The sequence below is a fragment of the Plecotus auritus genome (genome assembly GCF_963455305.1).
Source record: "Plecotus auritus genome assembly, chromosome: 4".
Taxonomy (NCBI): Eukaryota; Metazoa; Chordata; class Mammalia; order Chiroptera; family Vespertilionidae; genus Plecotus; species Plecotus auritus.
In genome coordinates, this window is record NC_137775.1 from 108,872,643 (window position 1) to 108,890,290 (window position 17,648).

Sequence of the window (17,648 nt, forward strand, 5' to 3'; positions counted from 1 at the left end):
AGAGTGTGCATGTATGCATGCTTATGCATGTGCATGTGCACATAAGAGTGTACATGTATGCATGCTTGTGCATGTGTGTGTTTCAACCTAAGAAGAAAGTGTTTTCTGCCATAACTGAAAATGGTGATCTGGGTGGTAGAATTTCTGTAACAGAAACAAGAGAGGTGTTAGCTGTGGTGGCCCACACCCTCCCTGCCAGGCCCCTCTGTTTCTCACAGGACAGACTGGCTCCCGGCAGCACAAACAGTTCACATTTGGCTCAAAATACACAGGCAGGTCATGTTAGCCACAAGAGCTCACTCCGGGAAGCTTGCCCTGCCCTTCCTCCTGGGCCTGTGGACACCGGCAGGCTGTCGGGACTCAGCTGATGATTTTGGTTTCAGGGGCCTGACCACACGGGGTTTTCCTTGAATCATCGTCGCTCAGTTCAAACATTTACTCCCAAGGAAAGCGCCAGGAGAAACGCCCCCGGTCACTGCCTTTAACAGACTCCTCAGCACAAGGAGTACTGCTCATTCAACAGAACAGGGCAGGTTACGAAGGAAGTCACTTCACTCGCTAGTTTTGCAGGAATATTATTTGTGATACAGTTTAAGAGAAACAAGAAAATAAAACTAGCGCCTCTTGGGGACACTGTGATGAGATTGTTTTTCAGAGAATTCCAGAAAAACTCACTATTTCTCGTGCAGCCATAGTTATGGGGGTTGGCGCAGGTGGCTGGTCCCTGGTTCCCGTGTTTCATTACATGAGTGGCGCTTCTCGGGGAGACGGTCCCAACGGGTCTGCCCTGCAGGAAGCTTCTCTGATGAGGCTCTGAAACCGCTCCAAAACCTGCCTCCTCTCCGCGGTGCTATTTGCCCGCAAGCACGGCAAGTGGTCAGGAGAGGCCCGGCAGTGCTGGTGCTGGCGGTCAGCGCACGGGTTTCATCTGAGCCGCGACTCGACTTGGCGTGATCGCCTCCAAGGGTGACCCACAGCCCGACATGCCGGTCACCTGTCCTTTCCCTCCCGCCACAGCAGGCCGATGTCCGCACTGGGGCCTGGTAGATTGTGGGCACCGGCTGCGACATAGTGAACACGTTTCCAGCTGGATTATTGGCAGCCCGGACTCTGACTCTCCTTCCTCAGTTTCCCCATCAGTGTGACAGTGTGACCTGCACAAAATCTCCCTCCTGGTACTGCAGGTGCAAATAGGATAAAAGCTGTTAAGGGTCTTTGACTGCCACGTGCCTTGTGAACACATATTGCTCTTATAAGTGAGCTATGCTGACCCAGGAGGGTGGCCGGGCTTCCGGGCCTCACTGTGAAGTGCTTCCATCACATACTCTCCAGTGGACCAGGGGGGTAGCGCGCCTGCGCGGTCCGGCTGGGGAGCGCCAGGCCAGAGCTCAGAGGAGCTTTGCGCTGATGTCCCTCTGGACGGTCAGGAAGATGGGGAGAGGGGGGCTGGAGGAAGAGTGGGAGGGCTGGAGGAGTAGGGGGGACCCAAAATTAACAGAGCAAACTGCTTAGCGGGGGAGGCCATTTGGAGGGACTAGAGCGGGGAATGGAGAGAAAGGGTCCTGCAGAGCTGCGCCCTCCTCCTCTGCGCGGCCTCGCCCCTCCGTCCTCCTCTCGCTTCTAAATGCCATTGTTTTCCACCTTTTCAACCCTGGTCTGCCCGTAGTACAGCCTCGGGTGGTAACAGACAGTGGCTGGACCCCACGTGCCAGGAGGCATGTAACTGATGGCACGTGCCTTGCAGGTCCCTGCGCAGCTGGGACCACACCTGACTGAGGAGTCCCTGCCTAAGTGGATGCTGCTGTGTGTGCAATGCCTCCAGGTGCCGTGCCCACTGCTGCCTCCAGGCGCTGTGCCCACCCCGCTGCCTCCCAGTGCAGTGCCCACCCCTGCCTCCCAGTGCAGTGCCCACCCACCTGCCTCCCAGTGCAGTGCCCACCCACCTGCCTCCCAGTGCAGTGCCCACCCACCTGCCTCCCAGTGCAGTGCCCACCCCTGCCTCCCAGTGCAGTGCCCACCCACCTGCCTCCCAGTGCAGTGCCCACCCACCTGCCTCCCAGTGCAGTGCCCACCCCTGCCTCCCAGTGCAGTGCCCACCCCTGCCTCCCAGTGCAGTGCCCACCCACCTGCCTCCCAGTGCAGTGCCCACCCTGCTGCCTCCCAGTGCAGTGCCCACCCCTGCCTCCTAGTGCAGTGCCCACCCACCTGCCTCCCAGTGCAGTGCCCACCCCTGCCTCCCAGTGCAGTGCCCACCCACCTGCCTCCCAGTGCAGTGCCCACCCCTGCCTCCCAGTGCAGTGCCCACCCACCTGCCTCCCAGTGCAGTGCCCACCCCTGCCTCCTAGTGCAGTGCCCACCCACCTGCCTCCCAGTGCAGTGCCCACCCCTGCCTCCCAGTGCAGTGCCCACCCACCTGCCTCCCAGTGCAGTGCCCACCCCTGCCTCTCATTGCAGTGCCCACCGCCTGCCTCCTAGTGCAGTGCCCACCCACCTGCCTCCCAGTGCAGTGCCCACCCCTGCCTCTCAGTGCAGTGCCCACCCCCTGCCTCCCAGTGCAGTGCCCACCCCCTGCCTCCCAGTGCAGTGCCCACCCCTGCCTCCTAGTGCAGTGCCCACCCCCTGCCTCCCAGTGCAGTGCCCACCCCCTGCCTCCCAGTGCAGTGCCCACCCCCTGCCTCCCAGTGCAGTGCCCACCCCTGCCTCTCAGTGCAGTGCCCACCCCCTGCCTCCCAGTGCAGTGCCCACCCTGCTGCCTCCCAGTGCAGTGCCCACCCCTGCCTCTCAGTGCAGTGCCCACCCCTGCCTCCCAGTGCAGTGCCCACCCCTGCCTCTCAGTGCAGTGCCCACCCCTGCCTCCCAGTGCAGTGCCCACCCTGCTGCCTCCCAGTGCAGTGCCCACCCCTGCCTCCCAGTGCAGTGCCCACCCTGCTGCCTCCCAGTGCAGTGCCCACCCCTGCCTCTCAGTGCAGTGCCCACCCCTGCCTCCCAGTGCAGTGCCCACCCCCTGCCTCCCAGTGCAGTGCCCACCCCCTGCCTCCCAGTGCAGTGCCCACCCTGCTGCCTCCCAGTGCAGTGCCTACCCCCTGCCTCCCAGTGCAGTGCCCGCCCACTTGCCTTCCAGTGCAGTGCCCACCCCGCTGCCTCCAGGCACTGTGCCCATCCCTGGCAGACACTGGGAGGTTATCAGTGATTTGAGGGCAGTGACAAGCCCATTCTTGAGACTTAAGGTCTTATTTCCCCCTAAAGTCAAGGTGTAATCCACCTATCATAAGAAAGCGCCTTACACAGTACCTGCCGGGCATTTCCCATAAATTTTGCTCAAACTTCTGCTTCATGGGACAGAGTGACGTCCTCCCAGAGCCCCGCCCTCTGCACAGGTGAGACCCTCAGCCCCGAGCCCCTCCCTCCGCACAGGTGAGACACAAGATCAGCCCTGAGCCCCGCCCTCTGCACAGGTGAGACCCTCAGCCCTGGAGCCCCGCCCTCCACACAGGTGAGACCCTCAGCCCTGGAGCCCCGCCCTCCACACAGGTGAGACCCTCAGCCCCAGAGCCCCGCCCTCTGCACAGGTGAAACCCTCAGCCCTGGAGCCCCGCCCTCCACACAGGTGAGACCCTCAGCCCTGGAGCCCCGCCCTCCACACAGGTGAGACTCTCAGCCCTGGAGCCCCGCCCTCCACACAGGTGAGACCCTCAGCCCTGGAGCCCCGCCCACCACACAAGTGAAACACAAGGTCAGCCTCTGGCTGTGGCAGCCGCTGGTGTGGCTGAGGGGCTGACGTGGGACTGACTCTCTGCTCCTATGGACTCCTGAGAGCAGGGACCCTGCCATCACCCAGGTTCTGGACACAGTGGAGACCAAAGACATCGGTTTTTACTTGAAATGATTCAAACGGGGTAACAGCTATTAAAAGAATATTTCAAAAACCCTAGAAAGTGCATGCTAAAGAATTGTACTCAAAATTTATATAAAATATAAATAAACTATCTAAAATACCAAGCGCCACAACAAGAGGCAATTACCCGACTTGTAAGATGATCTCCTGGGGTCTGGAATTACTCTCCTTTGATATTTCATGAATGTGTGGGTTCTGGGTGCCAAGCCCCAAACTGCTAGGAAGCGCAGGGATGGATCACAGGACTCACTTTGAAACATGCAGAGTCGGCTCTGGCGCCTATGAAACGCTCGGGCAGTGAGGCAGGGAAAAGTCGGTTTCCACCTGCCTTTGTCAACACAAGTGCCCCGCTCACTGGCTCAGGAGGAGCGAGGTCAATGCATGAGGCTTGTCAACGTCAGGCAAGGATTTGCTAAAGTGCTTGCTGCCCATCGATCGCCCAAGCACTCCACACTCATTAATTACGTGGTTAATGTGGATAAAGCAGAATCGGGGGCATAAGGAGGTCACAGTCAGGGCAGGCTTGGTTTGCCGCAGGGTAGTTGGGGAGGTTGGATTATAAAGAGCCAATTCAACACACGGGTAGTTGCCACAGCGAGTAACAGCGATAAATAATTCATCACAGTGCACTTCCATGCTCGGTTCTGTGGTGTACATCGGAGGCGCAGAGCCAAAGAGGGGAGTGTCCAGCAAGGGCTTCCCTGTCCATGTGGAGCTGGAGGTGGATGGGGAAGGAGAAGTAGAACATCTATACTAATAAAAGGGTAATATGCTAATTAGATTGGGTCTTCCGGACATATGACTTATTTTCCTGTAGAAGGTGCCAGTTATGAGCCAAGACCTCAGGAGTTTACATGCTTCACCACAAGGCACAGCTAATTCCCAGCAGCACAACACTGACCTAGAGCAACAGAGCAGCCCAGGGAGACCGGAAGGCTGCCTAGCTCAGCTCACCCTGAGTGGCCAGCCCCCTGGATTGTGGTCGAAATAACTGATTGGGCTTCAGAGCACATTTTGGAGTGGATTGTGAGGCCGCAAAGCTGACGGATACAGACTTCAAGCTAATCGTCAGGTACCTTCTGTTCCCCCAAAGGTGAACTTATTGTTTTGGGATATTTGGACAAAGGCAAAAGGAAGCAAACCCAAAAATGAAGCCCTCCCTGAAGTAGCATTAAAATCTAAAGAGCCCACCCGGTGTGGCTCAGTGGTTGAGCGAGACCTATGAACCCAGAGGTCATGGTTAGATTCCCGGTCAGGGCACATGCCGGGATTGCAGAGTCCATCTCCAATATGGGCATGTAGGAGGCAGCTGATCAGTGATTCCCTCTCATTTTTGATGTTTCCATCTCCCTTTGTCCTCCCTTCCTCTCTGAAATAAATACAAACATATATTTTTTAATCTAGTTATAGAGAGAAAAAAATAACACACACCCAATACCCAATGACTCAATTAAGCCATTGGATAATTATGTCATAAACTATATGCTGGTGAGCCCAGCAAGGCAGAGATAAGTAAATAAAATAAGTCAGCTATTTCCTTACCTAGAAGTTATTCCATTTCTGCCAACATGGCTCACCCGGCAGTAAGCTTTTCTCTGGGGAAACATGGCCGTAATGACATTATGAATACTGGCTAACCTGGCAACATTGTGGTCTGCGATGTGCATCCAGTCTCACTCCCGTGGGGCTGGCAAGAACAGATCCACTAAGATCCCCTCGGTGAATAAATATGAATGCAGAGGAGCTTTAATCACTATTTATTTCTCACCATCTGTATAATGCCCTCCCGGGTAAAACTAATAAAAACTTCATAGGATTTGTAGTTCAACAAAATCTCCCAACACAATGCAGGAAAACAGGATAGAAACTACCCAGAGGGAGAGCAGGGTCTGTTTGGTTGGGGTTTTTTTTATTATTATTAAAAACAATACAAAACAAAACAAAACCCTCAAAAGAACTTTCCAAAAATGTGATTAAGACGTACAAGTCTCTGAAGCCCACCCCCTTGCTGGCCTACAGACAGAAGTCCTCAGTCTTTTCCTGTGAGATGTTTCTTCCTTCTTACTCTCCTCAAACTGACACCATTGTAATTAGCTAGTTGTTAATAACAGGAAAGGAGCAAAGGGAAGGACAGACATTATAGGTGTGTCCCCTGCCAAACGCTGAGAGAAATAGACTGAACAAAGACAGTAAAGATGGGGGGACTAGCAAAGGTGCTTGCTGTCAATCACACGTGGGAACAAAGGTCATTGGCCAGAATGGGCGTGGCCACTGCAAGCCCTTGGACATTTGGGACATGTAATCCCCTGAATGAAGGAATTTGCTCTCTTGGTGTCTCTTGTGCTTTGGGGACCCTTGGGGCTCTTGATACTCGGGTGAGCTATCCTGCATTACCCTCATGGCCCACGCCCTGGGGACCCCACACGCAATGGCTGATGGGCTGTAGCCACATGATGCTGAACTGGGCCGGGCTCCAACGTGGAAGGCAACTGTGGACACTGGCTTTGCATCTAGCTCCACTGAACCCACAGCTTCTAGGACTGGACCTACGGAAGTGGGACTTTGGAAATGCAGAGACTTAATCCCATGCAAATAAAGGTCATTCTCCCATGAGTGTCTCAGAAAAATGCTTTTTCTGGAGATATCATAAGGACTCCACTCCCAGAAGCACCCAGTGAGGAAGGGGACCCCCCCCCGCCCCCGCTTCATCCTACACCACCATGGTGTGCTGAACCTGTATTGCCTGTCACTCCTTCCTAAAGCCCCAAATTAATGGAACATCCCAGGAACATTTCCACATAATTAGGAAAAGAATAAAAGCCATTAGGAACCATTAAACCAGGATTTAAGATTTCATCCATTGATCATGATGGACCCATAGGTATTTCGATGTGCATAAATTTGCAGGGATAGTGTGGTCCACGGGCCAGGGCGAGTCTGTGTGGCGAGCACGGGTGGACGCTCGGTAAATGCTTCTGCAGTAACCAAACACCCACAGCACCACTGTCTCTGCGCCCTGGGACAATATGACTCATTTCCCTCCCAGGCTGCTGGGTGGCGTCTGGAATGCCTAAGTAGGTGGAGCATTATTTTTAAAAATCATTATTGTCAAAAAATCACTACTGTCAAAATTATCACATAATTTCCTGTTTAAAATCACTAACCTGCTTCTATTTGGTCCTAGGATACAAGGATATTTAAGTGTGTGGCAAAGACAGTTTTCTAAGTAATAGGCTAAAAAAGATGGATTATTAATAAATAGCCTTAAAATTGGTTAGCCTGGGTCACAGAAAAATAAAGCTCAGGCTCCCCCTGTTTCTTGCATGAAAATAAAGCATTTAAAAATCAAATGCAAAATAAATGCACCCTTGGTACAAAAATTGATTATATATTTCTAATCTTGATTATATAACTGAGTCTGAATTATATAATCCAGCTCCCTCTTATTAGGAAAAGTCAGAACACACTAAAAGATTACTGAATTTGAGTATGAAAATGTTTTAAATGTCTGTGCATAAAAACTACAATAAACAAGGCTAAACTCAAGTGCCAGCCACAATTAGCCACGATCAGTTCCAATCTCTGGCCAGGCCGAGGGGCCCCACCTGTGCACAAATTTGTGCACTGAGCCTCTAGTTAAGAAATAAAAAATGAAGTTGCCAAGTGAAGAGTGGGCAAAAGGCACGATGGGAAATTCATTATAGAATTACAAGCGATGGATAAACATACCATGATTTTGTAATTGCTGGTAAGGCTGAAAATTGCAATAATAATATTTTGCCTATTAGCATTGCAAATATTTTTAAGTGACAAAATCCAGCATTAAGAAGGATGTAGGAGATAAAGGCATACCTGCACTGGTGTGGAAGCATAACCAAAGTCTTTCTAAGTTGTGCAATCGCTAATAACATTCCAAGTGGTTATGCAGTGGTTCATACACACACACACACACACACACACACACACACACACACACACACCATCTCAATCCTCCAAAGACAAACGTTAATGATCAAAGATCCTGAAACAAGGAAAAGAAATACAGTTCTCAGTGCCGCACAACGAGCAGAGAGCTCATCTCCCAGAGCAGCACAGCTGTCACAGCCTGTGAACCTGTTGGTGCTCACCTCCACCCCTGATTGTTGTTAATAACTCGTGCCCTTGGGTTTAGGTGGAATAAGCAAGTGACCTGTGGCCGTCTAGTTCATGTGTCTCCTCTTTTCTTGGTGACACAAACTCCTTGACTGTTTTGTTTTCATGTTTAACTTTTTATCGGAGTATATCCTAATATATAAAAACCCTGGGTCCATCACATCCGCAACAACTGGAGGCTTGACCATTCGCCAGACTGCGTACACAGCAGATGAGCGGGCTGAACTGCTGACCTCTCAGAGAGAGAGAGGCAGGGCTGATCAGCAGTGGCAGCAGCTGCTGGCGAGGCCAGGAGAGAGAAGTAGAGTGATCAGACCCTGCTTCTCTATCCCTCGCTAGACAGGGATATGCCAAGCCGCTCTCTCTCACCCAGAGGTCAGCAGTTCAGCTGCTCGCCAGCAGCCTGGGGCAGCTGCTGATCAGCCCTGCCTCTATGATCAGGCCCGGAGATAGGCCCAGAGATGCTGACTGGCATAGAAACCGACCAATCAGAACCAAATCTGGGTGAATTGCAAGGAGCCAATGGTTGCCTAGGAGGAGGAGCTTTTGACGCTGACTGGCATAGAAACTGACCAGTCAGAACTAAATCTGGATGAACTGCGAAGGCAGAACCTAAGGTGGGGGCTGAGGAGGGATTTTAAGGGAAATAGCTATTTGGTGTAAGGTGTAAGAAAGTGATTCAATATTTTAATGACCGGTTTGGCAGTATAGTGCATATGGTTAGCTATCAGTCCAGATATAGGGATTATGTGTTTTAGTCTGCTGAAAAAGGCTTTTTCCCCACATTTAAGCAATCCTATCCGATATAATCTATCTATACTAATAAAAGGGTAATATGCTAATTAGACTGGGTCAACCGGCCATCTTCCAGATGTCCAACTTCCTTCTGGACAAAGCCATGGTGATAGGGGCCGAGGCAGAGGCAATCAGGCCTGCAGGGGAGGGGATTTGGGGGCGAGATCAGGCTGGCAGGGGAGGGGAGTTAGGGGCGATCAGGCAGGCAGGCAGAGAGGTTAGGGACAATCAGTCTGGCAGGGGGCAAGGTTGGGGCGATCAGGATGGCAGGGGGGCAAGGTCAGGGCAATCAGGTTGGCAGGGGGGGGCAAGGTAGGGGCGATCAGGCCAGAAGGCAGATGGGTTAGGGCAGGCAGAGGGGTTAGGGATGATCAGGCAGGCAGGCAAGTGGTTAGGAGCTAGTTGTCACAGATTGGGAGAGGGATGTCTGACTGCCGACAGACATCCCCCAAGGGGTCCCAGATTGGAGAGGGTGCAGGCTGGGCTGAGGAACCCCCTCCATGCATGAATTTCATGCACCGGGCCTCTAGTCTGTGTGTGTGTGTGTGTGTGTGTGTGTGTGACCAGCCAGTAGCTATGACATGCACTGACCACCAGGGGGCAGATGCTCAATGTAGGAGCTGCCCCCTGGTGGTTGGTGTGCTCCCACAGACAACCTCCCTTGGCTGGCCAACCTCCCACAGTCCCTGCCCCCAGCTGGATGCCCTGATCGGCCGGATTGCTGGCCAGGCCGAGGGACCCCACCCATGCACGAATTCATGCACCAGGCCTCTAGTACACATATAAGAAAGTGTAAACATATCATAAGTGTATTGCTGGATACACTTTTGCAAAATTAGCATTCTTGTAACCAGCACCTGGTGAAGACGCAATGTCACCAACGCTGCAGAAGCAATGTCACCCCCTCTGCCCTCTCCCAGCCACACTGCCACCTGGGCAACTGCACCCTGCCTCCTCACAGGTGGGTTCATGTCTGTTTTCCTACCTTACAGAAAGGCTGTGTCCACCAGCCAAACAGCTTTGTGAAGTGCCTGCTTATGGGTTTTACTATCAGTCTGTTTTCTTATTGATTTGAATGAGTTCACTTTTCAATCAAAATGAGCCCTTGGACAATTTCTCCAAAGACATACAAACAGCTAACAGGTGCGTGAAAAAATGATCAATGTCACTAATCATCAGGGAAATACAAATCAAAATCACAAAATATCCTTCACACCTGTTGCCATGGCTGGTCTACAGGTAAAGCTGACAGTGCTGGTGAGGGTGTGTAGGAGTGGGAGCCCTCGTGCACTGTGGGCGGGAATGCAAAATGGTGCAGTCACTATGGAAAACAGTGTGGAGGCTCCTCACAACATTGAACTAGAACTACCCCGTGACCCAGGCCAGCTACTGAAAGGACCCTGTGTGAGCCAGTGAAATTAGGGGGATGAAACTTGGTGGTTTTCACAATATTCCGTGTCTGGAAAACTTTCTCTGAAGGTCACTGGCCTTCAGCTCCAATGGACACATTGCTTCCAAGGCCAGAAACAAAGATGCCTTCCTAAGATTTCTCAGTAACCTTCGAGTTAGTTTCTGTGTTTCTGATGACCCACGCCTTCCTGCGTCTTCATTTTCACATGTTTTTCTGGATTACGAATTCCATAAACTCCCTCAGAAGATTGTTTTCCCCTCTGTGGCTGAAAATGACTTTACTTTGCTCTTAGACATGCTGAGAGCTGTGCTGGCACAGAATCTGGGTTCAGAATAACCTCCCCGGCAAGCTCTGCGAGGCTTCTCAGCGCTCTCTGCCATCCTCAGCCACAGCCACAGGATGCCCGCTGGGGCCACCGATCTCTGGAGGCTATGTTTTATCTGTTCCTTCAAAGCTTTGTGATATCCCCCTTCACCTGACATCCTCAAACATCCTAAAGGCACAGCCAGACGGGAGTTCCTTTCATTCATCACGCTGGATACCGGGCAGCGTCATTCAGTTTGAAGGCTCGGGTCTCCCTTGCCTGGGTAACTTTTGGTCTTACTTATTCGACCATTAGCCCATATGTTCCCTTGCTCTCTTCTGTAAGGTCTGTGAGTAACTATTGGGCCTGCAGACTAACACTCTGGCCCCTTGTCTGCCTTCATGTGAGCTCTCTGGTTTTGAGCTCCAAATTCCAGATGATTTCCTCAGACTTTGGACTCCTGGGTGGGAGAATTCTCACCCCTCCCATAACACGTGGTCCTGCTTTAACTGCCAAGAGCTCTTTTTGGTTCTGTAGTGGGCTGTTTGCATCCGTGTTTGTTGTGTTGTGTTTGTACACGTTTGTTCCTGCCTTTTCTTACGGAGATGTTATTTTTCTTTCCTTCCTTCATAGTCTCTGTTGCTGCTGGTTATTCTCCTTACCTCCTTCTTTCTCACGCTACAGGATTTCCCCACATGTCGTTATTCTTTGTTGCCCCTTTCCTTTGTGGAATGGGCAGAGAGGAGGTGCAAACCAAGACGAGGTTCAGAAGCTGGTGGGTGCAGAGCAGGACGGGGCCTGCGAGCAGAGCTGTTGGAGAGTGGGAAACTGGTCAGGGTCCTGGTGCTGTCACTCTCGTATCGCTTCGAACGGCAGAGGGAGGAGGAAGGCGGGGTTCATGTTAACACTTGGTTAAGGGAGAATAAAAGGGAGAGGTTGGAGGCGGGAGACGGGCACCGGTACTGACGCCTATAGGCAGCAAAGCCCAGAGAACCACAAAGGTGTTCTGGTGACCAGCAGACCAGGCACGCAGCCCTGCAGCCAGCCGTGGGGCATGGCCTCTGCCAGCAGTGGTTAGTAATTGCTGGGGAGGAAGAACATCGTGTTCTAACGAGGCGTTTGATTCTTATGAACTTAATAAGAACGTGAACCGCAGGCTGTGCAGACGCGGGCAGGACGTCTGGAGGAGCCGCTGATAGAGAGAAGGCGACGAGGCCATGTCAGCAGCTGGGTCCAGCTGCAGCAACAAGCTATAGTGCAAGCAATTTTAAAAATTGAATTGATTGGGGTGACATGGTTTACAAACCATACAGGTTTCAAGTGTACAACTCAACAAACATCATCTGTACCCTGCATAGTGCGCCCAGCGCCCCAGGCAAAGTCTCTTTCCCTCCCCGTTTTCCCTTTGCCCATGGCCACCTACCCTCACCCCCTTTCCCTCTGACTATCACCACACTGTTGTGTGTGTGTGTGTGTGTGTGTGTGTGTGTGTGTGTGTGTTTGCTAAATCCCTTCAACTTCTTTCATGGAGTTTCTCCTTCCCCTCCCCTCTGACAGCTGTCCGTCTGTTCCATGTTCCATTCCTCTGGTTCTATTTTGTTAACCAGTTTATTTTGTTCATTAGATTCCACATATAAGTGAGATCAGATGGTATTTATCTTTCTTTGAGTGGCTTATTTCACTCCATGCTGTCTCAAAGGGAGTCTTACTGCTGCATATTAGTTCATGGTGTAAACGTACTGAAAGGGGGCAGCAATAGAATTTGGGGAACCAGCGAGTATTGTAAGAAATATGAATCATGCTCTGTGAACCATAACTGTTTTATTCTGATTAAAGAAGGCACATTCCACCCTGGCTGGAGCTCACCTGGAGATGCAGCCCTTCCTCCCCATTTGGAGCTGCATATCATCATGGAAAGATTAACAAATATTTGTTACAGAAACCAGAATCGCCAGCCCTTTGAAGATCCCAGCCCTTTTTGCATGCCTACAGGCCCTTGCAGACCTCCAGCCTGCTTACCTGTTAATTTTGGCACTCCCTTTGGCTATTTCCCCATGGAACTCCAGCCCTTGCATATCACTAAGCCCTTTGAAGACCCATAGTCCTTTGCATATCTGTAACTGCCCTTTTGCTATATAAGCAGCCAGCTTATGGGGGGCTGCAGAGCAGATTTTTGTGGAGGACCTGCTGCTCTCCCATACTGCAGCAGTATTGGAATAAATGCTCATATATGATACCACCCTGCTTAATTGGCTCCAGTAGTGACAGGCAGCACAGATCCATTGTTTGTCCTGTTACAGTACCACAGCTTTTTTACCCATTCATCTACTGATGGGCACTTGGGCTGCGTCCAGATCTTGGCTATCCTCCTATATAATAAAGAGGTAATATGCAAATTGACCCTCAAGCCCTCGCGTCACAAGATGGCCACCCCCATGTAGTCACAAGATGGCTGCCCCCACGTCTTCACAAGATGGCCACACAAGATGGCCACCCCCACATTGTCACAAGATGGCCAGCAGGAGAGGGCAGATGGGGGCAACCAGGCCTGCAGGGAAGGGCAGTTGGGGGTGATCAGGCTGGCAGAGGAGGGCAGTTGGCAGCAACCAGGCCTGCAGAGGAGGGCAGTTGGGGGTGATCGGGCCAGCAGGGGAGCAGTTAGGTGTCAATCATGCCAGCAGGGGAGTGGTTAGGGGCAATCAGGCAGCCAGGCAGGCTAGTGGTTAGGAGCCAGCAGTCCCGGATTGTGAGAGGGATGTCCGACAGGGATCCGGCCTAAACCAGCAGTCAGACATCCCCCGAGGGGTCCCAGATTGGAGAGGGTGCAGGCTGGGCTGAGGGACACCCCCAATGCACAAATTTCGTGAACCGGGCCACTAGTTGTAAATAACACTGCAAGCAACATAGAGGTGCATATATTCTTTCAAATCAGTGTTTCAGGTTTCTTAGGATATATTCCTAGAAGTGAAATCACTGGGTCATAAGGCAGCTCTATCTTTAATTTTTTGAGGAAACACCACACTGTTGTCAACAGTGACTGCACCGGTCTGCATTCCTACCTGCAGTGTACTAGTGAGAAAGGAAACTTCTCTTCTAATCACCCTACCCTGACCACATCTTGGGTTCCTGTAATCTCACATGCATTAGTCAACCGCCCAAACTGGAAAGTTCCCCGAATATCCGGGAGCTTAGTCTGTGTATGCCATATATGGGAGACAAAGTAACTAGGGGTATATAGGCCAGGCCCCACCATTCGGCTCTCAGTCTCTGGAGGGGACTCCACTGAGCCAGGACCGGTGCAAATAAACAGTCCTTTTCTGAACTTCTAAGTGCATTTGGTTTGTTGCTTTCCGCCAGCCTGATTTCTGCCTTAACACTAGGGTTCCCTTTTCTCCACATCCTCACCAACACTTGTTGTTTGTTGATTTATTGATGGTAGCCATTCTGATGGGTGTGAGGTGATATCTTATAGGGTTTTAATTTGCACTAAAAGATGATTAGTGACATTAAGCATCCTATCTAATAAAAGAGAAACATGCAAATTGACCGTACCTCTGCTACACCCACAAGCCACACCCACCAGCCAATCAGGAGCGAGTATGCAAATTAACCCAACAAATATGGTGGCGGCCACAAAGCTGGAGCCAGCCAGAGGCTTGGGTTGACCCCGGCAATGGAGGAAGCCAAGCTTCCCACCTGCTCTGGCTGGCCCTGGCCTCTGCTCAATGCTACAAAGTTTCAATTATAGAAGATAAATAAATCCCAGATACCAGGGCCTCCGCTTGGGTCGGGGGGAGGAGTGGCCATCCTGCAAACCACCACAGGACCCTCACCCAGGTTGCCCCATGCCCCAAGAGAATCCCAACCCTGATCCAGGATACCCTTCAGGGCAAACCAGCTGGCCCCACCCTGTGCACCAGGCCTCTATCCTATCTAATAAAAGAGTGATATGCAAATTGACCATCACTCCAACACACAAGATGGCTTCCCCCATGTGGTCAAAGATGCTGCCCCCATGTGGACACAAGATGGCCAGCAGGGTAAGGCAGTTGGGAGAGACCAGGCCTGCAAGGGAGGGCAGTTGGGGGGGAACAGGCCTGCAGGGGAGGGCAGTTAGGAGTGACCAGGCTGGCAGGAGAGTGGTTAGTGGGTGATCAGGCTGGCAGGCAGAAGCAATTCAGGGCAATCAGGGAGGCAGGCAGGCGAGCAGTTGGGAGCCAGCAGTCCTGGATTGTGAGAGGGATGTCCAGCTGCCCGTTTAGGCCCGATCTTACCAGGATCAGGCCTAAACGGGCAGTCGGACATCCCTTGAGGGGTCCAAGATTGGAGAGTGTGCAGGCTGGGCTGAGGGACAACCCCCCCACCCCCATGCATGATTTTCGTGCACCGGGCCTCTAGTCTTTTCATATGTCTATTGGCATCTGTATGTCCTCTTTAAAGAAGTGTCTATTCGGGTCCTTTCACATTTGCAATTTTACTAGCTTTTGGAGGTGCAACTTAACCCTGCTGTAACCACTGCAAGTGCACAATCCAACAATATTTGGTAACTATGGAGAAGTGAGCCATTACTGCTGCAATTCAGTTTGAGAACGGTTCCTTCACCCCACAAACCTTCCAGAAGCCCCTCTGTCAATCCACCCTCCATCCACTAACATCACTCTGTTCTCTGGCTCTCTGAATCTACATTTAACAAGCAGTCTTTGGGGAAATGAGAACACTAATTCAAAAAGATATACGCACCCCTATGTTCACTGCAGCATTATTTACAACAGCCAGGATATGGAAGCAGCCCCAGTGCCTGCCAACAGGTGAATGAATAAAGAAGCCCTCACCACACCTTCTACCAAGCAAACTTTTATTCATTATTGAGATCTCAACCCACAGGTCATTTCCCTCCTATGTCTTCCCTGACACCCAATCTAAGCTGAATTTCTTACTCTTCCATAAGTTAGCTCCACTAGAGGATCCTTCTACTCTTCGTTACATTCCCCACGCTCACTGCACTCAGTAGGAGACTGAAATTGGTTTGGAACAAATGCATCCATAGTTCAGTGGGTCTTGGAACCTGACGATGGGTGTGAGGGAGAGGGCTGCTGGGCCAGGAGAGCGGACTCTGCGTGCGAGCTGAGTCGTCGCTTCTGGAAAGTTTGGGTGAAAGGCTGCGCTGTCCCTGTCAGAGGACTATAGTGTGAACAATAACTAATATTTTAAAATTCAAAACCAGTTCAGGTGAAATTAATCTGCTCAGCCCCAAACATATAGAAATTGCACGGTTAGAGCTGGATGTGCTGTAACACCTGCGAGGACAGGGCAGTGACAATAGTCCTGGTCAACTCACTGCTCTGGCTGCTGAGGAATTTTGTCACATATCTGTGTGACCCACCAAGATGCAGTTCTATTCCAAGTAAGTCAGGGAAACCAGTAGACACATCGACACGGGGAAGTTAACCTCTTGAGATCTCCTGGGGCACGGGTCTGGTGGTCCGGTTTCTGCGTCCCATCGCGTGGGAAAGACTGTTTTCATCTGAGAAGTGGAGAGCCCGATTCTTTTCCGTCTGCAGCTCCCCCGTGGCCCGGAGCACCCCTGGAAGTTTAATTTTACACATCAGAATGGCAGCTGTCCTCACGGTGCCTGGGGTCACGGACAGGAGTCTTCCAGTTCATGAGCCTCAGGGAATGTCTGGGCCCCGGGCGCCTGCTGGACAGAGAATTCAATGTGAATGGACAGGGGCCCTGCCTGCTGAGGCCCATGGGGGGAGGGGGGGCGGTGGCAGGGGGCACCTGGCCCTGGAGGGGCCGGACAGTGCCCACAGTCGAACGGGTCTCCCTATGCTCTCTCGCTGGGTGAAGCGGGAACAGCAGATTGCAGAGCATGGACTGTCAGAACCTGGTGAGAAACAGTTTTCCAGCAGCCAAGAGAACCTAGTGTGTGCCCTCTTCCACAGAATGCACATGGGCATGCCTCAAAACTGCTTAAATGCATCGTCTGTGATGTTCTCCAGTACTCTCTCAATCCTATTTGAATTCAGTCACAGGAAAAATCTTAACAAATAGATTCCAAAGTTTGTCTGCAGCAAGTAGCAGGAATATAAATCAGTGCTTTTCTCTTTTGCCTTGGTAACAAGGACATGAAGAAGAAAATCAATTAACAGAACTCAAAAGGTTTTTACTAGGCAACAAGAGAATTATTGTAATTTTTAAATGTTTTGTGTTCTCCTTTTTTACTTTTTAAGATATCTCTAAACTGTTTTAGTGCCAGATGGAGTATAAATTCAAGTCAGGATACAAGAAATAAATTAAGCTAATGGGCAGCATAAAAGTTTTGCGAGCTTGTTCTGGTAGAACAGGTCTCTAAGGCTTAAAGGATTAGAAGAAGTGTTTGCCTTCTCAAGTCTTGTCTGTTTTTCCCCCATTTTCTTCACATCTGTCTGAACAAAGATGGGCTTTAGAAGTGAGTATGGATTCTCCAAGATCCAGTTCAGGTTTTATGTCCTCCACAAACGCCCCGTTAGCTCCACCCGGGGACTCCTAGCGTGGCCATTCTGTAGGGGATGTGGTCTGTGTCACACATTATGTCACTTCACTTTAGCGTGTATTTCATCCTCTATACACTACTTGAGAGTAGAATAGGTATCTTATTTTTCCTTTTCTTTTCTTTTTTTTGGTAATCCTCACCTGAGGATATTTTTTCCATTGATTTTTAGACAGAATGAAAGGGAGGGATGGCGGGAGAAAGGAAGGGAAGGGGAGAAAGGAAGAGAGAAAGATTAATATGAGACACATTGATTGGTTGCCTCCCACATGTGCCTTGAGGGGGACTGGGGATCGAACCTGCAAACTAGGTACATGCCCTTGACCAGGAATCAAAACCAGGACTCTTCGGGTCCCGAGCCAATGCTCTAACCACTGAGCACATAGGCCAGGGCTTTCCTTTCCTTTTTGTATTGTCTGTATTTAAGGTGCAATGTGATCTATGGGTAAGTGGCAAAATAGTCATCACAATCAAGCTAATTGGCACCTCCATCTCCTCACATCCTTCCTCTTTTTGTCCTGGGAACGTTTAGGATCTAGCCTTCTGGCAAATTTCAAGT